Consider the following 21,766-nt stretch of genomic DNA (forward strand, 5'->3'; position numbering starts at 1 on the left):
ATGAAAATTCTTAAATTAAGGGAAAAATAACAGGGAAGAAAGGGACTGACTTTAATGTGCGATCTAATTGCTGGCTGGATATTCAATTATTCTACAATAGACTTAAACACAAAAAGAATTAATTGCTGCCAGTAATCTTTACAGACACACTGCTTGCACATCAGAGTTAATTCCCCTCCTCCTGGCCAGCCTCCCTGACTTTCAGAGGCCACATTAGCCGCCAACCAGATCTTTATTTCAGGAAGGGAATAACAGAGACCACTGCAGAGAGGGCATTTCATTATTAACAATAATTCTTAATGATGCCACTTAAGGAGAGCCTACCCCAGGCAACTTATGCCAGTCACTTTCTAGATTTCATATCAATTAAACCCCACAACATCTCTCTAGAGTCACCTTGTTTTCAGAAGCAGAAACTGAGGTTGAAGGCAGCTATGTGACTTGCCCATGGACTCTCATGTTATATGTAGAGATCAAGGTTCAAGTCTAAGAAGTCTGACTTTGGAGCCCAGTTTACCTTTGCACTAAAACTGACAGATCTCTGTTTAGAAACATCCTCCCCTGTGTCAACTCTAGCTAATGGAAGGCAAGAATTAGTCAAGGAAGTTTGATATTATAGCATACTTGCGCTTCTGATCTAACTTCAGAAACAAAGCCAGCATTTGGTGATCCTCATCCTTGGGGTCTTGGTATTGGTCATTTGATCCAGTCAACATAACCAGGGGATGTTGTTGACATTTGAATTTGGAACTGTCAAATCAATCCCAGCCAAAGACCATGGCTCTGGGCATGTGACCCCAGCCTGGCCAATCAGAGTCCTTCACTACTGGTGGGTGTGTGAACACCGAGGGGCCATGAGAACTGGAGGTTAGAAATCATCCTGCTTATCACTGGGAGAAGCCAGAAGTAGGGACATTCAGTAGAGTAAAAGGAGACAAGCGGTAGAGAGGGGAAGAGGGTCATCTGTCTAAATTCCAACGTCCATCAATTCTTCATAATTAATAGGGCAGTAAGTCACTTTTTATCCAGCAGTGAATTTCATATAGGGTTCCCTTACTTGTTAGCAAATGAGCCTTGGCTACAACAGGGGCATAGATTGTTGGCTTGCCTATAAAAGATCTGAACCTTGATGTTCTAGAATTCAACTAACAATGTTTTGTGATCTTCTCATTTGGAGCCAAATACCATCTACGGCAGGGTAGGTAAAGTCACCTGTGCCCTGTAGGAGCTAATGGTCAGTCTGAAGGAGTGAGTCCAGTGTAAGAGCAAGCAGGTATGGAACTGAGTCCTGGGCAAGTCAGCAGTGCAATGTCACCCATATCTGTGACCAAAATGATTTTGTTCCCTTATCCTACCATAAAATAGTTGACTTTTTGTCAGTCATGTCTAACCCTTGCCCCCTGCCCACACACACAATTACATGCCCTCCAAGAGCCACCTCATGGTCCAGGACTAGCCAATCGATTTTAATGGGTATTTAAGAGATTTTTCAAAGAGTGCAAGTCAGTGCCTAGGATGATAGATCGTGCAATAATTAAAGCATTAAAAGAGCCCAATCGAGGATTCTCTTCCCGCCAGCAGATATCTTTAGGTCAAGAAGGTCCATAAAAACTGGCAGATCATTTTCATTCCTTTAAGACAGACAAAAATGACTTTGAATTTAATTAGATGTTCTTACCAATTTTCCTCTGCTAAAGCTCCACATCTTGATCCACTGAGGCCTGCAAAAATTTAGAACTGCTGGCATTCCGAGCTGAAAATTGACGGCCGGGGTATTACCGTGAAGCAATGAAAGCCCGTGATGTTGCTCAAATCACTTTTTGATTAGAAATGATAAACCAGAGTTACAGTTACAAGAAAGGGGAGCCTTCGAACAGGCAGCGGGCCAGTCTTGGCTCTATGGAGCTCTGGGTTGCTGGTAGGACTCTTACCCTTCTTATCCCATCTCTGGTGATTCCTGAAGATCCTGGAATTATCCGTTTATAATAAAAGAGTATGCCTAACAGTAAATCAGCCTTTATCTTTGATATCCCTATCAAAGTCTTGCTTCCTTACTCTTAAGGATCCATTGCCAATCAAAGCACTTTTTTTTTCTTTTAGATGGAAAATTTTTTGTAAGGTCAGCTTTAATTTAAAACTTTTCAAAGAATGCGACTCCATGGAAATAAAAATAGTGCAAAAATTTAAAAGTGCTTTCAATTGAATCTAAGAACTCTCCTCATTCTAACAAGGCATAATACTGCAATTAAAAATATCACTTCTATATAGAGAACATCATACATAAACTGTTGACTATGACTCTTCAAATACATGTGTATATCCTCAAATTCACCCAAGGTCACACAAGATGACGAACACAGTAAAAGAGAAAATGTGTAAAGATTACGATCCTTTAAATGGAAAGTCAGGTCTTGTCCCTCCAGCGCACTTTGCAGAGTCAGCAAGGCCCTGATCCCACGAGGCCCTGAAGGTCACAGTAAGGGAACAAGCTCACCTGCCGCGTCCATTCCCCACACTCTCTGCTCTAACCTTCCTGCTTTCTGTGACTGGATCACATCAAACAATGTCCCCAACTCACACCTCTTACAGGACTTCGTGTCCCCTTCTGCCTAGAATGTTCCCGCCTCCTTGCCTCCATTCATGTTTTAACTCAAATGTCACCTGCTCAGAAAGGCCTTCCCCAAGTGCCCAACCTAAAGTAGCACCCCTGTTTCTTTCTATCCAGGCCGCTGGCTCTACTCCATCTCCTGGGTGACCTGGATGGGCTTTAGAGAATGGGTTGGCTCTCTAGCCTCCTCCATAGTCTTGGGGGTCTGTTATGGGACAACACAACCCTCAGGCCTCAAAAGTAAGTGATCAACTATCTCTGCTGACAGTGGTGTTGTCAATTTTGGTGTTCCTCCTGAGAAAAATTAGACTGGAGCATCTTTGGACGAGAGCAGAGTTCAAAGACCATATAATACAAGTTAGTGTTTTACAAAGAACAAAACTGTCTCACTGTGGTGCAGAGAGGAGATATATCTGGCCCAGATACACAGAGTAAAGACAGCACAGCTTATATGGAGGCATTTTATGTTTGTGGTCTCTTTCTGAACATAAAAGAGACAAGGCTGTGGAGACTCCCGTGAGGAGGCTTCTAGATGGTATGAGGAGTCTAGAAGGCTTCTGTCTATGACCCACTGTGCCCTATTTGCATTTCATTTTAGGCAACAGCATCTCAGGATAAGCATGCTGGCCTGAAGTACTCTCTCTGCTGGTAGCCTACAACTGTGTTTTCTTGCCACTTTCCAACCCTTGAGATTTTGGTCCCAAATAGAATTTGATCAAAATTCAGGTTGGCCTCTTTGTGAGGAACTGAAGTTGACCATAACTTACCTGACCATCCATTTCACACTCAATATACAACATTTAAGATTTCTTCTTTCGATTTTTTGATGGAAGGTCATATTCCAGGTAATAGACTTTTATCCATGAGCTCAAAGATATTTTTGGATTGTAATCTGGACTCACGTATCAAGCAGAAAGAATATAATGACACCAACATCAGTAACTTTTAAATGGTGAAGAAGAAAAAAAATACATATAATAACTCCATTAGGCTGTTAAAAAGTGCTGAACCCCAACAAATTCACAATGTAATGATCTTTGAGTATGCGTCTATAATCCTTCAGCAAATACGCCTTCTATTCAGCTACAGAGTTGTACACACTCCAGACACAAGTGCCATTAATTAAATAACACACTCAGCAAACTCTCAGAGCCATTAATTATCAAAGGTAGCCTGCTCCGTGCTCAGCTCTAAATTCTATTATAAGAGAAGAGTTCGGGCTAGAGCTTAGGAATGTGCTGGAGGAAGGTCACCCTCAAAAGCATGATAAGATGACGCTGTCAGAGAAAGCAAATGACAGAGCGTGCATGTCTTTTAGCTTTCCCTTTGCCCATCTGCAGGGTCTGAAGGAAGGAAAAGTGTTTTCTATTGTAGGGACTTTCTCAAAATTAGTTTCTCTCATGAAAGATGCAAGTAAATACAAAGTAATCCTTTTTCATTTTGACTGTGTTGCAGATCAGAGTAATATCAGCTGAAGATTTGGAGACAAATAAAGTGTGCTCTCACAAGTCCCATGGGAGAGAGTCCTTGCTGGGCCTGGGCACAGACAGAAAGGGGGATGTAAATAGCAAACAGAACAAAGCGTCTTATTGGCTTAAAGTGGGTCTCAGGAAAATACCCAAGTAACAGCATATGTTTTCTAGCAATGGGTTTGCCCTGTTCTACCTCCTCATTCTATAATCAAGTTCAAAGTGTCTGCAGTTTCCTTTGCAGAGGGGTCAAGTCCAGTGGGGCCAGGAAAAATGACTCCCGGCAACAAACTTGGAGAATCCTCTTTTCTTGTGTGCTTGCAATCCTTAGAATTCAATTTGTCCCTTCCAAGAGAAAACTGACAAAGCTAAATTTGTGGTCACTCTAAAGGCCAAGCTAGGGGTGAGCCCCAATCTTGTTGGAGATCAGATGTCTATACCCTCAGCCCAGGGGACTGGCCATGGGGTATCCAGAGCTACTTTGTATGCCCCCAAGGAGGCGACACAGTGGTTTGGGGACGTGGACCCTGTTTAACAGGAAGTTAATTAACGCTTTCTTACTGCAGGAAGTGAGAAAATGTTATCAGCATGTGCGGCTTGCCACAGAGGAATAGGTTTGAGTTAGAAAAATGGGTGGGGACTTGCCCTGCTGTCTGGAGTCCCTCTCCACCCTGCTAGGTTTCTGGCTGCTGTACTTGGGGGTAACCCCCTCCTCTCTCTAGATGGAATAATTGCATTGCCTCAGAGATACAATCAGAGTGGTTCTCTGATCCTTGCCATTTCTCCCTCACCTTCTTCCTTTACCCACTTACTGTAAGACATTGCCACCTGCGGCTTTTGTGGTCCTATTTCCGAGACCAGTTTATTAAGAAAAAGCTGAAAAGCAGAGGTCAGGGGTGCCTGCCCTTAGAAAATTGCTCACCTTGTTTTCCATGGGATCAGAATGACTTTCGTGGCTGCTCTGCCCGTCTCCCTAGCCTCCTAGGAACTAAGTCGAGTTACTTTTAAGTGGAGAGAGTTGTCAAAGAGAAGTTTCATGTTAGTCCCTCGGCTTTGTGTTACTGGTGAGTGTGGTTCCTTCATTTTAAGATCATTTCTGTGTCATCCCTGGTATGGAAACAAAAAAAAAGGTCACCTTAATCCTCATGGGCAAGGGGCACTACCTTTGAAAGATAACAATGGTCCCCTTCATGTAGTTCCACTAAGAGTGAGGACAACCTTACTGGAAGTGGAGTCTACAACTGAAATCTGACTGTCACATCAGGATGGTTTCTGAGCATTTGGAGCACTGCATTGGAAATTTACTTTGGAAGGGGATGATGAGGGTGGCAGGCCTGTGTTTCATCACCACCAAGTTCAACGATTGTGCTCCAGAGGCCCAGGCACACCCAGAACCAGTTGATCAGAATCTCTAGGGGTGAGATGGCAGCATAGCACATTTTTTTTTCTTATAATGCCCCTTCTTGATTCCAATGAGCAGCCAAGTGTAGAAACACAACCTTAAAGAAGGAAGGCCAGGTGAGTTTTTATGGTCCCAAGCCTTCCTTCCGCATTCAACCAAGTCCTGTCGACTGAGGGAAATGCCCGTCCAGGTTCACCTACAGAAGAAGGGAGACGCTGTTCTATTTTCTCAGCTTCATAAAAGGCCCTCTTTTGCTGCGGCTCTGGTAGTTTGAAGTAGCAGCCTCCCTCATTTGCAAATTGCAAAGCAATTTTGAACCAAAAGAGCAAAGCTGGAGGTATCATAAGCCCTGATGCTAAGACACACCATAGAGCCAGAGCAGTAAAAACAGCATGGTATTGGCATAAAGACACGTAGACCAATGGAACAGAACAGAGAATCCAGAAGTAAGCCCACTGTCTACAGTCAACTGATTCCCACTAAAAGGGCCAAAAACATGCCTTAAAGAAATGACAGCCTCTTCACCAAATGATGCTGGGGAAACTGAAGTAAGAAGGCTTTGTCTGGCATGCAAACCGATCTCGTGGAGAAGGACTTTATGGAGCTTGGTGCCTGCTGTGGCTTGGAGCTGGAGTATTTTTTAAAAGCCCCTGGGCTAAAGACTTGGTCCCCAGCCTGAGCTGTCTGGGAGGTAGTGGGCCATTTAAGAAATGGGGCCTAGAGGGAGGTTTTTTGGTCTCTGGGCCGGGGGTAGACTTGAAGGGAATTATGGGACCCTGTTCACATCCTCATTTTCACTTCCCAGCCATGAGGCAACTGTCTTTGCTCTGCCTCACACCCTCACTGTGATATGCCAACATTGGCCCAAAGCAGTGGGTCCAATTGATCAGGGACTAGAACCTCTAAACTATGAGCCAAAATAAATCTTGCCTCTACAATTTGATTTTCTCAGACATTTGTTTCAACAATGGAAAGCTGTCTAGCACAGTGACGCTTGCAAGTTCAAGGAAAAGTCAGCAGGGTTCATTCATATGGACCCCAGCTGGGACTGGCCCCTTTGATTTTACCCTGTAGCCATTAAATAATTCAAGAAAACACCAAACAACTTCAAAGACTTTCCCGTAGCTTTCAAAGAGAGATGAATGAAGAGGTTATGGTCCTTACTCAAGACTTATTTACATCACATAAATAGAATGAAAGATAAAAATCATGCAATCATCTCAATAGATGCAAAAAAGCATTTGAAAAAATCCAACATGGCTTCATGATAAAAGCCCAGAATAAATTAGGTATAGAAGGATCACACCTCAACATAATAAAGGCTATAAATGACAGACCCACAGCCAACCTCACAGTGAAGGGGGGAAAGCTGAAAGCATTTCTTCTAAGACTGGGAACAAGACAAGAGTATCTAGTCTCACCACTCTTATCCAATAGAGTACAAGAAATTTTAGCCAGAGTAATTAGGCAAGAGAAAGAAATAAAAGGCACACACATAGGAACGGAGGAAGTAAAATTATCCCTGTTTGCAGATGATATGAATTTATATATAGAAAAGTCTAAGGACTACACCAAAAGACTTCTAAATATTGATAAATGAATTCAATAAAGTAACAGGATACAGTATCGACACACAAAAGCCGGTAGCTTTTCTACATGCCAATGATGACTTTGCTGAGAAAGAAAGCAATTCCTTTTGGAATAGCCATTCACACTTAAAAAGAAATAAAAAAGTAGGGATGATCCTACAGATATAAGAGATCTCCAACATGAAAATTACAAAACACTGAAGAAAGAAATCAAGGAGACACTGAAAGGTGGAAAGACCTCCCATGTTCATAGAACATTGTTTTGATGTTGTTGAAATTTCCATTCTACTCAAAGTGATCTACAGAGTCAAGCAATCCCCATCAAGACACCAATGACCTTCTTCACAGGAAAAAAAAAATCCCAAAATTTGTATGGAAGTACTAAAAATCTCACATAAGCAAAGCAATTTTGAACAAAAAGAGCAAAGCTGGAGGCATTATAATACCTGATGCTAAGACACACCATAGAGCCAGAGTCGTGAAAACAGCATGGTATTGGCATAAAGACACGTAGACCAATGGAACAGAACAGAGAATCCAGAAGTAAGCCCACTGTCTACAGTCAACTGATTCCCACTAAAAGGGTCAAAAACATGCCTTAAAGAAATGACAGCCTTTTCACCGAATAATGCTGGAGAAATTGGATATCCACATGCAGAAGATCTAAACTTGACCCCCATCTCACCCTATAAAACAACAATCAACTCAAAATAGATCAAAGACCTTAATGTAAGACCTGAAACTGCTAGAGGAAAACATAGTGGGGAACACTTTTAAGATACTAGTAGAAGCAAGCATTTTCTGGTTAGGGCCCCAAAAGCACAAGAAAAAACAGCAAGAATTGAGAATGGCAGTAAACACTTACCAGCTACTCATCAGCAGAAAGAACTCAAAACATATAACAACAAAAATGATGATTCAAAATGGGCAAATAAACTGAATAAACACTTCTCAAAAGAAATACAACTGGCCAATAAATATATGGAAAAAAATTTCAAAATCATCAGCCATCAGGGAAATCAAAATCAAAATCATGAGGTCCCACCTCACACCAATTGGAATGGCTTTTGCAAAAAAATATATAAAAAATTCTGGAGAGGATGTGGAGAAAAAGGAGCCCATGTACACTCCTGGTGGGAATATAAAGTAGCACAGTACGGAGGGTTTTCAAAAACCTGAAAAAGAATGACCATACGATCCAACTATCCCATTCCTGGGTATATATATATATCCAAAAGAAATGAAATCAGCCTACAAAAGAGATACCTGATGCCCATGTTTACTGTAGCACCATTCACAATAGCTAGGATATGGAATCAATGCCCATCAACAAGTGAATGAATATGGTAATAATGGAGCGTTACCCAGCAACAAAGAATAAAACTCCGCCATTTGCAGCAAAATGAATGGTGGTACCAAGGACACCATGTTAAGTGAAACAAGGTAGACACCAACACAGGTATATCAGGTTCTCTTGCACATATGTGGAAACTAAAAAGAAAAGGATCTAAAAGTAGAAGAGGGACTGGCAGATCAGTGTGGAAGAAGGGTGGACCCCATGGACGCAAGTATGGAAATATCACAGTGAATCCCATGAATTTGTACAATATACCTTAATAATTAAATAAAAAAAGAAATAGATATAGTGGCAGATTAATAAAAAAGAAAATAAATAGCCAGAAGTTCCTTCATCAGACATTGTATTTTTTTCTTCTAATTCAAAGATGTTACCTATTATTCTCCCAGCATATTGCTGGTGATGGCAGACGGGGAAGGAGGGCAGTTAATCTGCACTATGTCCATTCAGAACTTGGAAATAATGGAAAATTCTCAAGCATGTTTGTTCACAGGGATCAAACCTCCGGCGTTCACAGTGAAAGGCCCACATGTTCTGGCCCACCTGCTCACCTGGCCACGTGTGCTATGTGTGATATGGATTGGAAGCACCCTGAGGACAGAACCATTCTCATTCACCTACTCATACTTTCCTGGAAACCTTATTTGCATCTAAGTAAATCCTTTCATTGATGATGCCCAGATGTCCTTCAATTTAGCACCCCTTCAATTTTAACTCTGATATTAAAGGAAACTACAGATATTTAGAAGGGCACCTTGTGTAAGAAATCAAACTAGTAGGTGAGCACATGGCCCTGCTGCAGAATAATTCCCTGTGTAACCAAGTCCTAAGTCTTCTCTTGCTATGACACTGGAAGAAATAATGATAATGACAACCAGAGACGCCAACACACAGTGACGTTATCATGCCCCAGGCATGGCTGTGAGCGCTTGTGTCGCTGAACTCTCTAAAGCACCTGCAAGATGCATTCACCCTGCCTAGGGATGACCAGCTAGGAAGTGAGGTGCCTGGACTTCACACTCTCACCTTTTCACCCAAACCACAACACATTCTTCCGGTGTGCTCTGGCATGAAAGGAAGACTGTGTTTCTCATGAGCCTCCAGGCCAGATGGGCAAACAAAACTGCACAGGCAGAGCTCTAAGGAGCTGGGCAGACATTTGGATGTAAAAGCTGTGTTGAGGGATGGGTCACAGAGGCGTGGTGAGAAGACTGGCAGAGAGCCTCCTCAGGTATGGATAGAGGCATTCACCTGGATTCAGAAATTACAGGGATCTAGTGCAGGGTCACAGCCTTCAGGAGACCAAAAATAAAACCAGGGGAAACTTCTCCTAAGACATAAATCTGCTGTAGACAGGCAAGGCAGGTAGAAAGGATAGAAAGGGCACATCCATTTTCAGTCCTGTTCAGGCGCCTCTGACTCAAAGTCAATATTGTTCAAGGACAAGGGCAATGATGAATGATGGAAGATGACCTGTATCTCCAGGCAAGATGGGTGGCACTGGGCACAATAGGGGATGATCCTACTGTCAAATGGGAGTAAGACAGGTCCCCTTCTCCCAGAGGGACCAACTGGCTGCTACATACAGTCCACGGTCCACTTCTCACTACGGCTACCAGCAGGCCTCAAAGGAGGACATGCTGAGCTCAGACAAGACCTCCCTAGTGTGGTTCAGAAGCAGACATGACCCAGCCTCTATGTTCTAGATTCCCAAATGGACTAGGTGCAATTCAAAGAGATGGCCTGCTCTTCACTGTTACTACATTGTAGGAAAAGCCTAATGCTGGGCTCACTGGGCTCTTTCTCCATGTACTAGAGGTGCATGTCCTCCCCAAGGTGGATCTGAGTGGGCCCAGGTTGAGGATGTCCGTGAGCTACACCCTTGAAGCAAGCAGGGTCTTCACACCACAGCTTCTCAGATCCGTGGCTGTAGTGCCGCACACCAAGCCACAAATGGCAGACAATATGTGAAAAGCAATTTAAATATTTTCTGAAATCCCTTGAAAACTCTGAAGAGGAAATCTATTTGTGCTTCTCAACAATATTTCTCAAAATCTCTTCATTTGTCACACACATGGTAGATGCTCCAAAATTCTCCTAGTGCCTTTTCTTTCAATCTTCCCCCAATTTTATGAAATATAACCCATAATGTCTTCATCTTTCTCCTCACTCCTATTTTTTTTTTAATTACTCCACTGTGAGCTAGGAGGCAAGCAGGGGCAGAACCTACTGTGCCTAATTAACTGATCCCAGTAATAGAGGCCTAGAAGTTAAGGCTGCAACAGAGAGGTGGGTTTGGAGCTATGAAATGGTGTGGGCCACTACACCATCATACCACCAAGGAATTGTCTGATTTTCTTGCAAAATGAAAGGACATCACCCTCACTTTTTAACTTTGTGAGTAGAAATTATTGTAGGCCTGGCCTATGTGCATAAGATACACTGCTTGGCCTTGAGGCAGAGCTGATTCTGCTTGCAGTGTGGAGGTTCCATAATTCCCCAAGCCCCTGGGCTAAGCTCCTCAGACTCCCCTGAAGAGATTGTTTAAAAACACAGATTCCTGCTGGGTGCACTGGTACACACCTGTAATCCCAGTGGCTTGGGAGGCTGAGGCAGGAGGATAGCAAAGTTCAAAGCCAGACTCAGCAATTTAATGAGGCGCTCTGTCTCTCAATAAAATATGAAAAATGGGGATGTGTCTCAGTGGTTGAGAGCCCCTGGGTTCCATCCCCAGTACCAAAAAAAGGAAACAAAACAGATTTCTGGGCCTCTCCCCAGAACTGCTAAGTCAGGATGTGGGGCACAGAGTTCTGTTTTTAACAAGCTCAGCAAGTAATTCTGACAGTGGCTGCTGGGGAACCCATTCTTACCTAATAACAAACATAGGTCTGGATTGGTTTCATTTGCACATAAGCTTTTTATCAACAACACAGATTCTTCAAGCACCATGCTGCTGACCTTGACGGCATAGACTGTGGGCAGAGGACACAGAAAACGTGGGGACCCAGCCAGTCTAGGCATCAGCAGGGCTGGAATCTATCTATTTCATGGAATGTGCCACATAAATATGACCTCTCATAAAATGTTAACGGCAATCCAACAGATTAGCAGTAAACAAACGTATATTTTGTTTATTGCCATGACTCAAAAAAAAAAATGCTACTGGTTCTAACTAAATGTCTGTTTTTATGTTCTGTCATTTCCAGGCATGAAAGTAACTCAAACAAATCCCAAGGCATAAGGAAATGGGCCTCGTTCTCTAGGACTCCGCGGCATTGGAAATGAAGCTAAGCAGACTTTATTACATCCTGCGATTCTGCAACCTTTCGCGAAGCATTTTATTGCACTCATGGAAGCCACTGGGGTTATGTTTCAATCATGATGACTGACAGGCTGGCTTCAAAACCATGGCATCCACAACCTTGCCACACGTTTCTCTTCACGCTATGTACTTAGAATAGAACGCTTCTAAATCGTCCCTTAGCCTGGGTGAAAATAAAATGGTCCTTAAAATATTTATCTCATGTGCCGGCTGACTTAAAAATGGATATTCCGGGGCCTCTGAGAGGCACCACTGAGGAAGGTGAGCTCTTGGAGCTAGTTGGCTTCCTGTGGCCCAAGAGTTTGTTACGGCGGAGATAAGATTCAGAGTGTTTCCATTTGGGTAGGACAGATAATAGAACAAGAAATGGACAGCTTTTCCTGGGTTATGTTTTCCTCTTGCCCTCAGTGCAGAGAAGCAAGGTCCGGAGAGCTTCAGATGGCAACATTAGGTTCAGGATACAGATGCACACGTTCTACATTGAGCTGAGCTGTTGGGTGGTAGGAAAATTAGGGGGAGCAGAGAAAGCTTCTGATATGGGTTGAGGAGGCATGCCCCTGGCCCATGATTTTTCAATTTTTAGGGAAATAGGATGGAAGTAGGCTTTTTCTTTCCTCTGGCATATTTATAAAAAGGGATTCGAGTTTCTATAGAAAGATAAAACACATCGACAGCATAGCTACAAGTTCCTGTAAACAGGATTTTTCTAAAAATGTCTTTGAGAATCTCCTTAGGCTTATGGGCCACTCCCCAACTCCAACCCCATCACCAGCATTAGTCACATTAGTTTCCTGTCATTCCTGAACAAGTTACCAGAAACGAGGTGGCTTACAACACCACCTTAATCTTTCCACAGTTCTGGAGGTCAGGAAAAAAAAAAAACAACAGAATCCATCAGGGACATGCTGCCCCAGAGGCTCTGGGAGAGAACCCATCCTAAGCCCCTCTCCTAGCTGCTGCCCATGAGTGGCATCCTTGGTGTTTCCTAGAATCCTATCAGTCTCTGTCCCTGTCATCCCATTCCTCCTCTTCTCTCTCTCTCACCCCCCCCCCCATCTCTCCTGGGTATCTTTATTTGGGGAGGGAACAGTAGATTTTTTAACTGGTTCAGCTATATAGGACAGAGGAGTGTCCATTTTGATAAAATTATACCTGCATGAAATACATCTTAATCAGGGTCCCAATGGTGGGATTCACTGTGGTGTACTCATAAATGTCCACAGGAAAGTTATGTCAGATTCTTTCTACTGTCTTTCCTATTCCTATCCCCCAAACCCCTACCTTCTCCTTTCACTAATGCTCTAAACTTCTATTCTCCCCACCCCAACTCTTATCATGGGTTAGCTTCTACATATCAGAGAAAACATTCCACCTTTGGTTTGGGGGATTGGCTTATTTCACTCAGCATGACAGTCTCCAGATCCTCAAATTCATCAGCAAATATCAAAATCATTCTTCTTTATGGCTCAGTAATATTCCACTGTTTACATTTGCCACAATTTCTTTATGCATTCATCTGTTGAGGGGCACCTAGGTTGATTCCATAGCTTAGCTATTGTGAATTGCATTTCTATAAACATTGATGTGACTGTGTCACTGTAGTATGCTGATTTTAAATCCTTTGGCTATGTACAAAGAGTGGGATAACTAGGTCAAATGGTGGATCAATTCCTAGTTTTTTTGAGGGATCGCCATGCTGCTTTCCAGAGAGGTCACACTAATTTGCAGAGTGTACCCTCTTCCCCACACCCTTGCCAATATTAATATTAATATTATTGATAATATTATCATATTAAGTATTGCTTATATTTTTGGTAATTGCCATTCTAACAGGAGTGAGACGAAGCCTCAATGCATTTTTAATTTGCATTTCTCTAATTGCTAGAGATGTTGAACATATTTTTTTCATGTTTGTTGACTATTCATATTTCTTCTTTTGAGAAGTGTCTGTTGAGTTCTGTTGCCCATTTACTGATTGGGTTATGTGTCTTTTGTAAGAACATTTGTCATTGGATTTGGGGCCCACTTGAGTAATTCAGGATGATCTCCCAAAGGTCTCATTATCTTCAACAATGCCATCCACAAAGTCCCTTTTTTCAAAGTTCACATTTGCAGATTCCAGGGAGTTGACATATCTTTTAGGGGCCACCATTCAACCTGCTGCTTAGAGCATTAGGGACTGGACTATTTCTGATCTGGTAGGAGCCAGTTGTCCAAGTATGACTCAATGGCTTCTCTTTAAAATCTCATTCTATGTCTTTGCCAAAGCCCTATTTATGGGCACTGGCTGATGCTGCCTCCTGGAGATTGGGAAGCCCACTGTTTCCCAAGTTTGGTCTAAGACAGCTTCTCCCTCTCTTAGCTAAAAGTAAAGCAGCTCTGTGATCTGAACATGATGTGCTCAGATAAAATGCCAGAGAAGATGGTAAGTACTGGTCACCTTCCCCCTGTCCAGGGGTGCTGATGAGGGGTCCAGAGAAGAGCCCTAAGAGGAGGAATTCTTATACCCTAGAGGTCAAACACAGATCCCTTCTCAGTTTTAATAGCAAATGTGATCAGGGTACCTGGCCCCTACCTCCAGTTAGTTGAGTGGTACTGCAAGCCTACTTAGTTTTGTTTTCCATTTTTGTCTATGCAATGAAAATCCTGTAAGAGCTCCATTTCTGCCTCTCTACCCATGGATGTCCTCACTTCTGTCTCTGGTGCAACTCTGGCATGATGTTGCAGGTGTAGAAGCTCAGCCTTGAAGCCCCGTACTGTGGGTATTACAGCAAAGACTATATATGAAGCCTCTTCAGTATTTCAAGAACTGAACAATGTCCAATGGTATCAATATAGGAAAATGCAACTATCATACTGGGTCTGGTCTGCATGGAGACAATACTTTTCTTCATAAAGCACAACACTCAAGTCCAAAGCAATGTCCTTTTTCTCGTTGATTTCTTCTTGGGCATAAATACACACTAAGTTGTTTCTGCTCAAGGGAAATTGTTAACATTATACTAAGCAATGGCTACCTGTATATGTGTGTGTGTGTGTGTGTGTGTGTTTCCATTGTACTAGTAAGACAAAAACAGCACGGCAGCTACTCCCCATGTTAACAACATTTCAGAAGAGGGTTTCTTTATCTCTGTTCTGTGTCCTTGATTTTCAGACTCTAGGCTCATTCCTACCTTTATTGTCGAGCCTGCCATCAAAATCCAAGATGGTGGAAAAAAAGGACAGTCTAAGGAATCTTTCTTTCCCCATGTCTGCCTCCTCCACAGCTGATCCAAAGGTAGAGTATAATTTCTCAGGTTCACCAATTCTTTCAGATGGGGAGAAGAAACCTCTTCCATCCTTCTTCCTTGTATCCAAACTTCAAACTGAGGGCTGGGCACACACCTACCTCTTCCACAACATCTGTCTTCTGAGTATATCTGCTCAACATGCAATTGTATATTTATTGTAGACATCCTGTACAATGCATGTAGATATTTAAGCTCAGAAAGGATTTATTTGTAACTTGTTCAGGGTTTCAAAGTTGGTAACAGGTGGATTTGAGATTGGAACAATGGAACCCTTGTTCTATGGAGAATTGATAATCAAGGACTCCCACAAATTTAATAAATACCATTCCCAATTTCTCTCCTTAACTGTCCATGGAGTCGGTAGGATTCTCCTTTATACTGATACAACTGATATTCAAAAGGAAAGGAAGGGAATTGTCTAATATTTTTAAGGTAAAAGCAACCCTTTAGTCATGGAAATGAAAAACAACTAGTGGCATTTCCATAACTCAATAACATATAAGAGAGGGGGGAATGTTTCTAAAAATGCTTTACTTCTACCCTGAGGCACATGTGTGAGCCAAAGGCTGGATGATTACTTACCCTAGGAACTAGAAGAACATAAAAATTAGCATGTAATTAGTTATATGGATTGGAAATGGGTCACTTCTATGAACCATTACCCCCAACAACACTCCGTCATGGTCATGTTCGCGTCATTCACTTCATATCCAGTTCTGAACATACCTTGAGCCCCTGTATACACTGAAATTGAAAGCTATGGACTCAGTGGCCAAAACTCAGGTGGCCCCAAAGTGACTGCTGGAGGTTACATGCTAAGGTCTGAATGTCCGTGTTCCCTCGACATTCTTATGTGGAAACCTAATCCCCAAAGTGATAGTAGAGGATCATGAGGGCAGCACCTCTTACTAAAAAAAAAAAAAAAAACAGAGCTGGGTGTGTTGGCACATGCCTGGAATCTCAGCCACACTCAGGGCTGAGGCAGGAGGATTGCAAAGCAAGTTCCTGGCCAGCTGGGGCAACTTGGAGAGACCCTGTCACAAAATAAAAACTAGAAGTGCGAGCACATGCAGCTCAGTGAAGTGCCCCTGGGTTCGATCCCAAGTACCAATAGGTTACTGGATGACTGAATATATGATAAAAAGTCCCAGAGAGCTGCCTGTCTGCTTTCCACCATGTGAGGACACAGAGAGAAGGCGCCATCTATGAATCAACGTGGAATCTGAGGGCAACTTGATTTTGGACATCGCTGCTCCCAGACTGTAAGAAATAAATTTCTGTTTTCTGTTTAAAGCTATCCAATTCACACTATTTTGTTATAGCAGCACCAATGGACTGAGATTTACTGTGGATGGCAAAGAGAAGGGGACTAAGAAGCACAGGCTTAATTCAATAAGAATATAGGTCTTGTTATAGGCATTTAGAACCTTTTTTTTTTCAATCTCTTCTTCTTTGTCAAACATTGTAATTTTCTCATCATGATGATGATTACTACTTACAGACTATCAGGAGTTATGCTAGTAATCTTCAAAGCATTATTTCATATAAGCTTCACAAAAAGCAATTTATTTTCCTTCTCCCTTGCCTTTTTTATTTTATTTTTTGGTACTGGGGATTGAACCCAAGGGAACTGAATTTATGAGCCCACATCCCCAGCCCTTTTTGATATTTTATTTAGAGACGGGGTCTCACTGAGTTGCTGAGGACCTTGCTAAGTTGCTGAGGCTGGCTTTGAACTCTTGATCCTCCTGCCTCAGCCTCCTGAGCCTCAGAGATTACAGATGTGTGCCACTGCCCCAAGCTGTTCCCCTTTTCTTTATTCAACAACTATTTATTCAACATCTATTATATACCAAACACTATTTCTACTAGGTGCTAGTATACAAGTGCTGAGGAAAAACATCTGTAACCAGTATCCTCCTCCTACAGATAAGGAAACGGAAGTTCAAAGAGTTGTGGGGCTTGCTTAAGGTCACACATTGATAAGAATGCATGTCCATATAGGAAAGCCCGATTCTTTCCTCTAAGCTACTTCTTATAGGCAAGAAGAGAGGACACTACAGTTAGATGCCAAATGGGACAACTCTTTGATTCCTCCCTACTGACCAGAGCCAATAAACGTATCTACTTTCTTAGATCGAAATTAACTGGACACAATTTAGTCCACTAAGGCTCAAGCTCCATCAGTTTCATGAGCATTTACTAAGTACCCTGGGTGTGTCCGTCCTGGGGGATCCCTCTCAGAACTCTTGGGATTCTTCCTGGACCCTATTTCACCCTGGAAAGGCCCCACTGTCTTCCCCCTTTCTGACAGTACAGGAGCATTCTCAGCACCCTTGAATATCGTCGAGTCACTCAGCTTCGGATGAGTATCTCCATATCCCATGCCTGGCTCTGAAACAGTGCTCCCAAATTCCAAAAGAGCCCCACACTGCTGCTCCCAAGTACGCTAAGTAAATGGACTTCCCACCAGGCCACTCAGGTCTTGTGCCTCCACTTTTCTGATTTTCTTTTTTTTTTTTTTTGTTATTATTGTTATTGTTTCTCTTTGTCCAAATCTAGGCCCACAAAAACAAGTCCCTGAACTTGAAAGACAGTCTAAAACAGTGGTTCTCACCCACAAGCCTCTACCCGTCCTCCACCAGGACAGGTTGTCAAAACTGCTTGCAAGAGCCTACTGGAGAGCTTCAGATTCCCTGGAGTCGGGGAGTGGGGTAGAGAGGGACAGGCTTCCCCCTGACGCCGATGCAGGAGGGTCAGGGCCACACTGTGAACACTACCCGTGTAAATGGATCCATTTTCCAAACACGCGGAATGTGTTCTCAGTGCAGAACTGAGGTCGTTTCTCGGGCTCTGCCTTTAACATATCTTAGTCTAGAAGTCATGAAATGCAAGTTAAATCCAATCAGGCCACTGAAGCAGCTCTCCGGTAGGTGTTTAGAGTTATTTAACAGCAGAGAAGGCTTCTTGTTGGGGCTAATTAAGTGATTAGTTGAGATCGATCATAGATGAACAAAAGGAAGCCGGGGCAGCTCTAGCTCACCACCAACTTAATAAAATGGTGGGGGCTTCAGCTTAGAGAGGAGCATGGGTTTAAAATGGGGCTTAGCTCTTGAGGACTACGGTGTGGAAAGGAGTCCAACTAGCCATTGCCGGAAAATGGCTATTCCAAGGGAATCTTAGACGTGGGCGGCACTTGCCGGGCGTGGTCAGTCAAAGAACCACACCATCAGGCACAGGGCCCATTCTGCCCCCCTGGCATCTGCCCTGCTTCCCACAGCAGTGGAGGCCAAGCACCTCCAGTGACTTCAGGTTTGAGGTATGGACATCTGTGCTCGAAACCCACGTTGTTGCTGGGTGCGGAGGTGAACGCCTATAATCCCAGCAGCTTGGGAGGCCGAGACAGGAGGATCACGAGTTCAAAGCCAGCCTCATCAATGGCGAGGCCCTTAGCAACTCAGTGAGACCCTGTCTCTAAATAAAATACAAAATAGGGCTGGGGATGGGGCTCAGTGGTTAAGTACCCCCGAGTTCAATCCCTGGTACCAAAACAAACACACATTATGGTAGAGCTTGCATTCAAAGTGAAATAAACTACAAAAGGCACAAACCCACAGCTTTGCAAGTTCGTGTGAGCCCACAAGCCCCCTGTTATCAGGGGAAGAAAGTGGTAGGGAACTGGCATTTATGGTTCATCAACCATGTGCCAAAGACCTTTTGAGGCAGGCAAGACTAGCCCGATTTTACAGCCAAAGGAAATCAGACTCAGAGACTGTCCCCAAAGGGGTGATGATGTTGCTGCCTCGACAGTAACAACAGCACTTAATATTCACAGAGCATTTACCATGAGACGGAGGTCATTTTTTCCCCTCCATCCTCAATTGTATCATTGACTCATCCCGTCTTCACCATCAACCCTATCTGCCCATTTTACAGACAGGAAAATTCTAGCCCAAAGAATGGGAGACTTGCTTGTGGTCATCTAGTTAGTACGTAGCAGAGCTTGAGGTTGACTCCAGATAGTGTGAATTGAGAATCCCTGACAGCTTCTTTCTGAGATGCAAACTCCAGGGGACCAAAGTCCAACATGTCATCTCCCAGCTACCCTGAGCCTCTGGGAAAAGGACCTGGAGGGTCCCTTCACCACACAGTGAGGCTAAAGCCAAATTGTTCCCCGGCACCATCTTTATTCCTCTGGAGAGCTTGGCTCTGGGTTTTCATAGAAACTCTCACACCCATGCATCCAGCCACCAGGCTTCAAGGGAAGGCTTGAGCCCCAAAGCAAGAGACTGTGACTGCATCAAAATTTCAATACTGCCCTATATAACTAAAAAGAAACAATTAAAAAAGAGAGAGATTTCAGTCCTTTTCAGCCTTTCCAACCTTCAACATTTTTGCCATCTCTCCCTAATAACTGTTATTTACTGATTATTTTTTTTTCTTTTACTCAATTCTAATCTTTACTTGAGCACTGAAAAGCACATGTACAATTATTGCAGCAAATGGAAAACCAGTAGCCATTGCCATAAATAGAAGCTGATGGTAAGGATGAATACCATGAAAAAAATATTAAAAAAAAAAGTCATTAAGTCCTAGCTAGATACTGTCGCCTGCCGAAAGCCCTGCTCAGAGGCCTGTCTTCTCACTTTATTATAAAGGGACATTAAGAAGTGTGAGAGAGGTGTTAAAATCCTAGGCAGAGGCCTGGTCCTTGAGGACAAAGAGAGGCAGACAGGGAATAACCTCTCAGCTTGTGATCCGATGGGTTTTGGATGCTTCCTCCACGGAACCCTGAAGTCCTCCTTGTGCTTTCCCAAAACACAAGCCCAGCTGTGTGTGGCCCCGCTGTGCCTCCCCTCTACGCCCTGGAGCCACCCTGAGCCGCCTCTGCTCCTTCCCAGGCAAGGGGCGCATCTTGAAAAAGTGAAAAAGGATCTCCAGTTCAGGCGCCTCAGGGAAACAGACGGAAATCAAGGAGAGAAAACGGATTACGCGGTCAAAGCAGCAGAAGGCACCTCCAACAGGAACGGGGATCACTGAGTTCTGCCTTTGAACAGGATTGCCTTTGATAGCGCCTGCCTCCCACCCCGTCATCCTGCTCCAGACAGAAGCAGCCGGGAGAAACGAGTGGCACGTCTGTGTTGTGCCAGCATCTGCCATAGGAAAAGAGGAGGGGCTGGTCCAGTTTCAAGGGGGGGAAATGCATCTCTCCAAATCCACCTGCACATTTACATCCCTGTCCATCTGAAGAAAGGAAGGGGAAGGGGACGCTCCAAAAGAGAAGAGAGATCCAGCCAGGGGCGTTCGTAATCCACTCACCACCCACAACTCCAGAAGCTAGAACATTCACAGGCTCCTCCTGTTCTTCTAACCTAAGTCTTGCTTTTCTGGCTGGGAAGAGTCCCTTTGTGGTACTAGAACAGCGTAGCTATAATAAGTGGTGAAACTTATTGCAGGGCCTTTTTTAAAATGTATTCTTTTTAGTTATACATGACAGTGGAGTGTATTTTGACATATTCTACATACACAGAGTATAACTTATTATAATCAGGAGCCCATTCTTGTGGTCGGACATGATGTGGAGTTTCTCTGGTCGTGTGTTCATATATGAACACAGGAAAGTTCTGTCCCATTCACTCCACTGTCTTTCCTGTTCCCATCTCCTTCCCTTCCCTTCATTCCCCTTTGTCTCATCCAGTGAACTTCTATCCCCCACCCCCGTGCCCTTATTTTGAGTCAGTATCCCCATATCAGAGAGAACATTAGGCCTTTGGTTCCTGGGAGATTTGTTTTTTCACTTAGCGTGCTAGTTTCCAGATCCATCCATTCACCAGCAAATGCCATAATTTAATTTAACTTTATGGCTGAGTAGTATTCCATTTTATGAAAACTACCTTTCCATAAAATGCAAGAAGCACACAACACCTCCACGGGACAAGGGTCTAGGTAGATGACAGGACAGTTCTGGGTGGTAGAGAACTCTTCATGGAGCCTTCTAGAGTCACAGCTATGCCAGATGCTTTACCTGAACAATCATTGAACTAGGTGAGATGGATCATATTGGTCTTCACATTTTATGGACTAGGGACCTGAGGCTAGAGAGATTTGGTGACTTGCCTAAATACATACATACATACATACATTGCAAAATATCACAGAACTAGTAAGCAACAGAGCCAGGCTTACACCCAGGTTTGGGTTACACCAAAGGTCATGGTATAAACCACCACCCTCTGGCGAGTGTCTGATGGAAATGAACTAACTATTCATTATTGTTCCTTTAAAATTGCCTATAATTAATTTCCCACAATCGAGGCCAACAGAGGAACTAAAAGCACCCCAACCTTTCCCCAAGGCTCCCCATGTGAGTTGGCAACAGAGGAAAGAGCCTGATGGCTTTCTGATGTTAGATCTTTTTTCTTCTCTCTCTGCATATTGCAGATCAAGTTGTAATGAAAACAATCAAATCCCAGCAGCTGATATTTGCTGTACACTTATTAGGTGCCAGACGTATGCTGAGCATCTCCTAAGCCTTCTCCCTCTTCATTCTCTTCGACCACCTTGGGAGACAGGTGTTGCCTGTGAGAAAACTACGAGTCAAAGAGGTTAAATCACTTGCTCAAGGTCTCTCGGTTTATCAGCTTGTAAGAAGCAGAGCAAGAAGGTGACCCAGCCATCTCTGCAGACTGCGGAGCCCACGTTAGGATCTGGTGTAGCGGGAAGCGCACA

General features: G+C 43.4%; 1 protein-coding gene across 11 annotated transcripts in view; it reads left to right on the forward strand.

The window, feature by feature from the left end:
- Positions 1–11,921, forward strand: part of Fhit (fragile histidine triad diadenosine triphosphatase) — a 1,439,263-nt gene extending 1,427,342 nt beyond the window's left edge. For 10 of the 11 annotated variants that reach the window (XM_077795625.1, XM_077795624.1, XM_077795620.1 and 7 more), the window contains one exon: positions 11,632–11,921. The gene's annotated coding sequence lies outside the window, so the exon portion shown is untranslated. Of the gene's footprint in view, positions 1–2,725; positions 2,811–11,631 lie in introns of those variants that run through there. The other variant, XM_077795626.1, reaches the window with a different exon arrangement.
- The last annotated feature ends 9,845 nt before the right edge of the window (positions 11,922–21,766 follow it).

Source organism: Urocitellus parryii, chromosome 3 (genome assembly GCF_045843805.1).
Source record: "Urocitellus parryii isolate mUroPar1 chromosome 3, mUroPar1.hap1, whole genome shotgun sequence".
Lineage (NCBI taxonomy): Eukaryota > Metazoa > Chordata > Mammalia > Rodentia > Sciuridae > Urocitellus > Urocitellus parryii.